This window comes from Anser brachyrhynchus (genome assembly GCF_964034855.1).
Source record: "Anser brachyrhynchus genome assembly, chromosome: 3".
In the NCBI taxonomy this organism is placed as follows: domain Eukaryota; kingdom Metazoa; phylum Chordata; class Aves; order Anseriformes; family Anatidae; genus Anser; species Anser brachyrhynchus.
In genome coordinates this window covers 47,012,418-47,022,650 of record NC_137696.1, presented here as the reverse complement: position 1 = coordinate 47,022,650, position 10,233 = coordinate 47,012,418, and the positions used below count along the sequence as shown (strand labels likewise).

Sequence of the window (10,233 nt, the reverse complement as noted above, 5' to 3'; positions counted from 1 at the left end):
TATAGTCTGGTTAAGAGGCAGAAGGGATTAAGCCTGATTTAAAACACTTGAGGCTAAACAATGTTTGATATTTAAACAAAAATACCTTCCTGGGATTTCGTACAGGGTATGTCAAGTTATATCTGTAGCTTCCCATAAGCACAGAGCCACACTCAGGAACTTACTGCAATTAAAAATAAATAAGCCTTGTCCTTGTATCAAGCCTTGAGAAAGTAAACGTAAAGGAGACTGGAGCCAAGAAGTTCTAGGACAGTAAAACATTATTTTTAACAGTTTTGACTATGAATGCATAGGTAGAGAGAAGATCAGAAAGCCCCAAACCTGCAGCAAATAAGAAGTGACACCTCACAGTTTAGCTTCCAGTGTAGACTACCATCCGATTTTTCCTCAGATTTGCCAATTTTTCTGCCCCACTGCTCATGAGGCAAATAGCTATTGTAAGAAAGATGGAAATATTCCACTGCCCCACGCAGTGTAAGGAAATAAAAGAAATCGCCTTCATTTCTCTGGATGGATTCCAGCCCCTGTACATTTTGATAGTTAAAACAACAATAAACATTCAGACCCATCCATAAAACAAACCATTAAAATTCCACCGTTTCTCCCGTCTCACCAGGGGAAGAAAATCGGTCTGAAATAGGCATTGTTATGGAAGACTCCAGGGTAAGTATAGCAGCTTCTCTTCCAGAGAATTTTCTGCATATGCCCTGGGCCATAGCTCTGCTTTTCCCATGAAAAGCATGCAACACAAAATGCCTGGACAAGCCAAGATCCAGGGCCACGAGTTACAGAAGGGTAACATCCATCACTGCTATCCCTTTTGTAACACTCCAGCTCAGACAGCAGCGAAGAGGGCTGGAAGAAGCTTTGGCTCAGAGCTCCCCCAGGCCAAAAGCAAAACCTCGTGGGCTGCTCTACAAACTTATCTCATGCTGGATGGTAGCTCGTGAATACGAGCTGTCTAGCCCCGCTTCTATTGCTTGTGCAGACAGCAGCCCACAAGAGCTTCAGTTGCTCCAGCTTGTTCTCTTTACTTCATTTCTCAATTCGTGACCTGATGGCATCTGGAGCTCCCGCCTGTAAGGTAGTACAAAATAACGAGCAGGGGCTGTTTCAGTGAGCTCGCCCTAGCACAGCAAGAGCAAGTTCAAGAGCAAGAACAAAGCTCCAGGCATGGCCCATGGTGAGCACGCTTCACGAAGCTCCTGCAGCTACAGAGGCTTCTGTGCACAAGGACAGATGGGTCCAGGTCTTGACATTACGACGCCCCAGAGAACTGGGCAGGACACATCTCCTTCAGTTTCCAAGGATTTACCTCGAAGAAGTCACCGTGTCACGGAATTTGAGAAATTCAATAGCAAATATTAAGTCAAAAGCACTTATATTTACTTTAGTCAAGGAAAGGAGCTGAGGGAAAGTAAAGGCCTTAAAATCTTATGCAAAAAGTAAACACTGCTGGATCTTGTCTGTAAATGCGTTGCTGAGACCACAAACCTTACTGAACCTTTCCCAAAACTGTATTGAGTTTCAGACTTCACGACAAGTCCAGCTGAACTTTGCCTGATTTCTAAATTTTGGAAGAACTGTTGGAGTTCTAGTTATCAGATGCCAAATAATCATTCTTTCAAGATAAAGGGTAACTCAAATCATAATCATTCATGTTGCAAAACTACAGAAGTAGCTGGAGTTACACAGGGGAGCAGCCTGACCCACCATCTTCCAACATTAAATGAATTACAGGAGGAAATTTAGCATTTTTATATTTTACTTTTACAGGTCATTAAATACCAATGTAATTGCTGTGCTGTTTCATTTCTAGAACATGAATTCTAATTAATAGCATTGCAGTCAGTTAATTTAATATGGTAATAGCTCCAGAATAGCTTAATTGTTGTCATTACGGAGCACCTGCAGATGTTCAGCCAATCAGCCCATTCATTACCTGACCACTCTCATGTATCCCTACAGAGAGAAACCTCTGCCTGCAGGAAAGGTAATAAAACGTTTCCAGCACTACTGCTGGAAAAAGCTTTGTCTTTTCCAAGGGTGAAAGGTCTAAGGGGAAGGAGGTGGTTGTAGTTAGGCAGGAGAATTTTTTTTGACATCACTGGCATTTTAGAGAATGGAAGTCTCTCTGAATGTCTGTAACCAGAAGGTGCTGTCCTGCACTGCCTTTCACTTGCAGGGCTGTTTAATTCAGCCTCATGTTGCAGATGCCTACGAGCTCTGTATAAGTCAGCACTGGTCCATTTCTATATCATTTAAAGCAATTTTTTATGTAGACATGATTGGGAAGAACCGGATGGCACTATTCTCACTGCACTTCATGGCACCCATCTAGATGAAAAAAAAAATCCCGTGTCGTTCCTGGAGACCTGGGAGAAGGGGGAAAATTGACAAATACACTTTATAAGTTCAGCTCTTCTCACCAAGAAACTCTTCTTTTAAGGTGTACCTTTTGGTTATACCTGGGCAAGAAAGCAAACTGCTACAGCAGTGCCTTGTCTTTGCCTTCCTAAAGACTCACATTTTCTTTATGACTTATGTACCTCTGCGTGCACCTGGAATCTTAAAAACCACAATCAAAATGAAGACCAGAACTTTCATGGAAGTAAAATACTACCTTCCAATCTGAAGGTAAAGAAACAAAGGCAAACAGAGGGAAGTGCCTTTCTACAGCCACATCAGTTAAGCAACATGTGCAACAACCTGGAATCACAGAAAAATGGAGGTGGGCCAGGACCTTGTCTTGCCCACGCCCCCACTCCACGCAGGGGCACCTTTAAGGAGAGAGCAGGTTGCAGGGGGCCTCCTACAGACAAACTCTGTGTATCTTCAAGGATGGAGACCCCACATCTTCCCAGGGCCACGTGTCCCCATGCTGCACCCCTCTCCCTGGGACATTTCTGACCCTGCACTGAGCTGGCATCTGCCTCGCTGCAGGGTGTGACTTCTGCCCCTGTGTGCCTTGCGCTGCACAGCTCTGGGAAGAGCCCGGGTCCATCTCCTCAGCCCCCCCAGCTGGCAGCAGCAACCACATCCCCTGAGCTGTCTCCAGGCTGAACAGACCAGGTCCCTTCATCTCTCCGCACACTGCCATTGCTTGCAGTCAGAAGGCAGCGTGCCTTTATTCTGGGCTTGAGCTGCAGAGATGTGCCTGTCCTTGTTTCCACGTCAGGGTCGGTAGCTCTTCACAACTGGCATGCGAGACTGTACTTTGCCTTCCTAAATTAGAGACTCTGCGTGCTGGTGGGAAGCCAGCGGGAGATGCTGCTTCTTCGGCGGGTAGGACAGTGCCAATCTGCCTACAAGGAGCGCCGGGCCTCGGCGCGAACGAGAGGCTCCTGGCAAGCGTAGGTCCTGGGGCTCCTCTCGTTCCCAAAAGCTGTCTTCCCCCAAATGCTGCAGGCCCCACCTCTTTTCTCTGCTTGGAAATCCGCCTGCAGTTAGTGCAGCCTGAGTTATCTTGGTTGTAATGACTCAAATAGATGTAACCTTGTTTCCAAAGCATGCTGCAGGATGTAAAACAGGAAAGAACTGTTCATCTCTTTGTGAAAGGCAATGGGCGTTCTCTACAATTTATTCAGGCTCTTACTCTCTCTGCAAGTTAAAACTTACAACATTAATAGAAGCTCAATCCTGACAGCCTTTAAAAAAGGAGGAGGACAGATGACCTCTGTGGCATGCGCTGTAGGTGTCTACAGCACAAGAAACATTATAGCATCATTTTCAGGAGACGAGAGAAATTTCTGGCAGAGGAGCAAGACTGAGCAAACAAGCTGAACTTGCCCTGTGATGTCTCCCCTCAGTAGCAGAGACCTGATTTTGCTCTGAGACTTGTTCAAACACAGCGAAGTAGCAGCAGATTTCAGCACAGAATAGAGCCTTAATTCACAGCTCGGTAAATGTGCCCTTTATTCTGCTTCAGTACAGATCATCCTTATCTATATATTTGACATCCAGGTTCACTAAGTCCAGGGACTATTGTGAAGCAGAACTATAAAAGAACATTCATTCTGATTTAGTTTTGTAATTAAGCTGAGGTCCTTGGGTCTAATTCAAGGCCATTTCAATCTCTAAGCTTCTAGAAGAGTTGTTCCGATTTTATACCAGCATGTGTTAAAGAAAATACTGGCCTCTTTTCCTGGAGCTGGACTTGCACAATGCTTACATTTAAAAATAATCCCACTGAGACCCCCATAGCTGCTTTGATTGCAAAAAGCCAAATGTTCCTATCCACTACACAGTGAGGAAAGGAGCAAAGGGCTTTGCAAACTGGAAGAAAGGACGAGACAAAAGCGCAGATGAGATGGGAGAGAGCTTTGCCCCATATTCCTGTGAGTTTGCAGAATCCCTTCCATATAAATATTGAAAAGTTTGATATCTGCAAGTTTTGGAGAAGCCAGCGAGCAGTCCCTGGAAAGGGCATAACCCGTAACAACCAGCATGTTTTTCAGGCAAAGTTAAAGCTGCTTGCAGCAGCGTTAGCAGGAGCTCAGTGCAGCTGCAGTCGCCCCTTGCAGCACAGAGAATAGGTGAAGCAGCTCTGGCAGCAGGGATTTGTAAGGGCAGTGGGATAGCGAGCTACAGCGAAGCAGTGCCCCTGCCTCGATGGAAACGCTGCCCTGCTGAGTCTAGCTGGAGCAGGGCCCCTCTGCTGGCTGCACGGCTGCAGGGAGGTGCAGGTGAAGTCTCCTGAGCACTGCCCACCCCAGTGCGTACCCCAGCCTTTCCTCTCTTGCTGCAGGGAAGCCTCGGTTCTGCAGCGTGCACAGGCTGTTCACGGAGGTCCTCTCTATCTCTCACGCTGTCACAAACCGCCTCCCTGTCCAAGAAGGCACTTTGGGTTTATGTCTCAGCTTGCTGACAATTTCAGCTAGTTTTCCCTTTCTAACGAAGGTAGAAAGGTAGGAGGCATTCGGCCAAGATGAACGGGAACTAGCACAGAAGCAGAGAAATGACTCCCCGCAGTTTCACGGGTGCTGAAGTCTGATCAGCATTTGGCTGACAAGTAGGAAAAAAATGAAAGAGATGTGCTATCTTCGCCTTCTTTTGCTCTCAAGAAAGACCTTGAAAGGTTTAACATCACTGAGACTGGGAACCTGAAGAAGAGAGACATGGGAGGCAGAAAAGAGCTGACCCCAAGCTGACTCTTCACTCTCTCCTCTGTGATTCACTGCAACTCACCCACCTGACCTGCGGACAACTCCCTCCAGGAAGAGAAAATAATCTCTTTAAAGGACATTTTTCTCTGAATAGAGAATGCTCAGTCATCTACAGTTTCCTCTCTCAGCGTGTGAGAGATTGCAGTCTAGAGTGGAAACAGGAGGCCTGTCACGGCAGGGAAGGTGAATAAGGTAAGTTATCTGCTACTGAAACAAATGGTGTCTCAAAAAGAAGAAGAAAAAAGAAACCCACAAAAAATAAGAAAAGAAAAAAAAACAGAGAGAGAATCATCCAGATCAAAGATGAACAAAAGAGTCATTACCTCGCTGAGAAAAGTTACCTGTGTTCTGTCTGCTATCTCAGCAATGCCACCGAACTATTTCAAAGGGAGAGGAGTGTTAGAATACAAACAAGAAAAGCAGTAAGAACAGCATGGTGAAGTTTTGTTCAAGAGAAATCAGAAACTCTGAGATGTTTGTGCCAACACGCTAGCCAGTCCTTTGCAACAGCCCTGTTTGACATCAGTCCCCAGGTGGGGTCTGTCCTGTGTGCGTTCACCACTAGCTGGCCGTGGAAAGATGTCGGACTGACGGCTGGACAGACTGTACTTCCACTGTAGCCATTGGTCTTTTTGGAAGCGGCTGGAGCTGGAAGGAAATGCATGGAAATAGAACTGCTTCTCCTTTTACTGCAAAAAATAAGCAAACCAAAGCAAAACAGGAGGTGTTTCTCTTCCTCTGCTTTTCCTGGATCTGAGAGGACAGAAAGGTAAAATAAAATCTGGTTCAAAAGGATAACAGGTTTTCAGCTCCAGGGAGTTATCACTATCATAAATGTCATTATTTTTACTTAATGATACATCTTTCACACACAACGTGTAGATAAACTGTGTGCACGTTAGCTTCTGTTGGGAAGTAAAGAACAACGTAACCAGTCTTCCTTAAATTTAGACATTTTGGATTTAGATAACCATGCAACGCTCTGTTCTGAGCTTATACATGCAAGCCTTAACATTTATTGTAGCGTACTGTATTTTGCTCCTTCTTAACACAGTTGTGCCAGTCAGCAAAGAGTTTATTCACAGACCTTCCTAGTTACGATTTTTCCAAAGGAAATTTATTTTCCAGGGTCGTTTTAAAAATATATTCTATTCCAAGCTGTTGGAGAGCGTTTTCCTTTGAACGGATTTCCCTCTTTGTTCTCCAGCTGGCAGCCCACTCGCACGGGGTATTTCCAAGACTCACTGCTCACATGCGAGATCCCAGTGACAGTGCAGAAGCCACCACTGAAGATGTGTGATATTGGGTCAGCTCCCCAGCAGGCTGATCTAACCTCCACAGATGAGTTGTTAAAAGCCAGCTACTTCCATCCCCCAACTAGAAGCCTGCACGCAGGTGGAACATTAATCTGGAAGGCTCTCCACTGTACTCTCTGGGGTCATTTGACCAATTCCTATTTGCAGTAACACTCAAGTGACTACAGAAAGATGTGAACATAGCTTAGGTAATTGCTCAAGTGCTAAGACTGTTTTTTTCTCATTCTGCAGCCGATTCTCAGGCCCCCTTAGCTGGTGAGAATGCACTTGGCTCTTGAGATTTAGAACTATGCCATATGCCACAGCTTCAGCTAAAAATGCCTTAGCTGCTGGACATCACACAAAGCACATGCCAATTCCCTGAACCACTGCTCAACCCTTAGACAGACCATTTCTTTTTCTAACCACGATAACTGACTGTCGGTAGGGATTCAAGTGGAGAGTAGCAAATACCACGTCATGGCAGCGAGGAAAGCTAAATCTGTTCAACCCTTGGCTGAATTTGTCCCTTTCTGCTATCAGGCAAGGGTGACAGATGAGACATTGCCTTAACCTGATGTAATTAAAAGATAGACCTGTGGGGGAGACAATACAAGCAACAGCTGTCAAAACAAAGTTCAGGAACAATATTCAAGTGCCTCTTATCACTGTTTATTCATTCAAAGGCTGTAGTAATAGAGAAAAGCGTGTGTACAGCTGCACATGCATGTCTGCACTTGGGAAGACAAGCAGTCCTTGCAGGCTTTGCCTGGAGCTGTGCACCTCTTTGGTGATGGTTGTTAGCAGACCAGCTCAGTACTGTGTATATCTATGCCTACCACTAGACGGTGTTTCACATTTGCAGCAGGTGGAGCCCAGAGATTCCTTGCTTGATGGTCCTTTTTCTCCATCCCAGGGATACTCAATGGACTTAAGTCAACTGAAATTGTGCCTTTGGTTTAGGCCATTTCTGGCTTGACAGTGCTGCCTTTGTAGTTAAATGTGAGTACTATAAATGAAGAGTGTTTGGCTAGATTTTACTCTCTGCAGCAGGGATGGTCAGGAAAACCACTGCCCTATCTTACCATGGCAGTCTGGCTGCTTCCTTGGCAGCCCTCAGCTGGCTGGATCCATCCCGCTTCCTTCAAGCACAGTTGGCACCTGAGGAGTCCCACAGGATTCCACCCAAAGCGAAAACAGGTCTTCCACACATCAGTCTGAAGAGACAAATTGCGGTGTCTGAGCCATTTTTCTGGTTCTGTTCACAGGGACTGCTTCCAGGTACCCTATACAGCCCCACACAGGGAAGCTATTCCTGATCCACTTGTAAACGGCATGTGGCTCCGCAACCACAGGTTTGTCACTGCTGTGACAATACTGTGCTGTCAAAAAAAAGCCAGTGGTCATCCTTAGATGGATGAAGCCAAATGCCACTCTAAGCTGTATAAATAGGAATACAAGTAGAGCCTAAAAGACATTTATAAAATAAGAAACTCGTATTCAATGAAGAGCTGGTAAGGCATGGTCTGGATTACTGCACCCAATGTTGGTGGCCCACTTCAAGGAAGAGACTCAGCGAAAGCGCGCAGCATGGAATGATCAAAGAGAATGGAAAGATTTAATCTGGAAAAGAGAAGGCAGAGGAGAGACTGGTGAGCCTCATGTACACAAAATGCTACAGCAAAGCAGGGAACTGGCTCTTCCCAATGCCTGTTGCAATAGGCCAGAATTAATGGCTTCGATTGCACAAGGGGGATGCAAATTTGACATTAGGAAAGCTTTCTAGTGGGAAGGTTAGGTTAGCACTCAAAGACTGCCTGGGGAGCTTGTGAAGTCTCCATCAGTGGAGGATTTTAAGAAGAGGTTAGACAATCATCTGGTCAGAACAGTTAGGAGGAGAGGATTCAAGGAGCTCTCATACTCTCTTCCAGTCCCATTTTTATAGTCCTATAACAGATTTTTTTGGATCGGTTTAGCTGTAGCTGTCCTTTCCGGACTCCTGCTGGCAGGGATGACATTTGAGAAAAGTGATGGGTAAAAGACTTCAGATGGTGTTTCTACATTTGCTTTGCATACTACCACGCTCACTGAAACTCCCCAAACTTTAATGAGTTAATCCACCAAAACAGTGGTATTTTGTTTCCAAACCTGTAAGTTTGTAGTGGGAGCAGGGGTGGATATTATGCATAATGAAACCTTAATCCGAGGAGCTCCTGAGTGGTTTGCCTTTGATTTTGTGGTCGTGGTAAGGTTTAGACACACACACGCATGTAATGTATGACAGAGAATAACTTAATGGCATGATTTTATAGCATGGCAAGTTCACTTGATCAAAAAGCATTCATGGTTTTCCTCAAAAAGATCTTGGTTCCTTAAGCCTCACTCCTGCAGGTAATCCCCATGAAACAAAAAGCACAGAACCCACGAAGGAGGCAGCACAACTCATAAAAACCAGCGTCAGGACTATGAGATTTTCAAGGCCAAGGCACCAGTTCATACCAGTTAGCTATTACTCTTGCATGACATCCTTGTAACTACTGGCAGCTGGGAAAAGGAAGATGTTATCTGGAATGAAAATCAGAGATTAGGCTAAATTTATATTCCTGCTGCCAGTAAAAACACCAACACAGGAGGCCAGATTTTAAAAAAGAACATGTGTCAATATGCGGATATGCATGTGTTATCTTTTAACACTGGGTGTTCCCCGCTGCTGTATGTAATTTAAAGATCTGTTGCCATCAATAACTTATGTATCCAGCCTTGTTTGAGCTTTATTGTTACATCTTACTGTTCCTATTTTCTATCACAATTCAAGATTTTGATATGTATTTTTAAAGGGAAGCCGTGATTTTTCCCTAGTGTTTTATTTTCTTCTGAATTTCTGACCTAACTATAAACAGATTTTAGGTTTCCATATTTCATGCACGTATCAAGACAAAGTCTCACCTGAACCTTCCTCCCATCCCTTTCTCACACCTTTCCCTCTAGGCTTTACCTTAGATTTCAGGATTCAAATTTTTGTACAATACAAAGTGAGTCACTTTTTGGAAACTCTTCTTGCAGTGGTACAGGAGTTTTTGTGGCAGTGTGATGTGCCTTCACAAAGCACAGACCAGGGAAATCTCTGTTCTGTGTTTTGTGTTTGCCCATGTGAGACACATTTCAGTGCACATTTCATGCTGAGCCAGGGATCCTCTGGTCTTCGAGTACAATTCCCACTTATAGCTGTGGGCATTAAATGAAGTTAACAGGTGACAAGTTCAAGGTAAACGAGATTCTTGATGACACTCTACATGGTTAAGCTGCAAAACATCTTAGCACAGGAATACATGTTAAAATGTATGTATGTTCAAAAAAGGGCAAATTCACAATGAAAAATCTATTAAGGACTCTTGAATCCAAAGGTACTGCCACTGAGCCAAAAATTCCTGGATCTTTGGAGCATTCTGGGGAGGGATGACTACAAGCTTGCTTTGTTTTTAAACTTTTCTCCAGGCTTCCCCATTTGGCTATCACTGGAGACAGGACACTGGTTAGGTGAACTTTTGTTCTGAACCTGGGTGGCTCTCTTTTCTTACACAGAATTGCCTGTACGTGATGTGGGATGGCTCTGCCCCGTAACCTCTAGTTTCACACTGGCAGATGACTCTCAGCTACAAAGCTGGCACTGTAACGCAGACCCCAGCAAATCTGAGGTGCCAAGCACAGGACCTACTCTAGTGCAGAGCCACGTCGTGCTCAGAGCCCCCTGCAGTGCAGACTCATCCAACCAC

The 10,233-nt window shown here is 44.9% G+C and overlaps 1 long non-coding RNA gene across 1 annotated transcript in view; it reads right to left on the bottom strand.

Annotated features, from left to right (window-relative positions):
* LOC308192941 overlaps positions 1-10,233 on the bottom strand; it is a 34,479-nt gene continuing 24,246 nt past the window's right edge. The window contains exon 3 of the long non-coding RNA XR_013949238.1: positions 1-8,083. This is a non-coding gene — a long non-coding RNA (uncharacterized lncRNA). The remainder of the gene's footprint in view (positions 8,084-10,233) is intronic.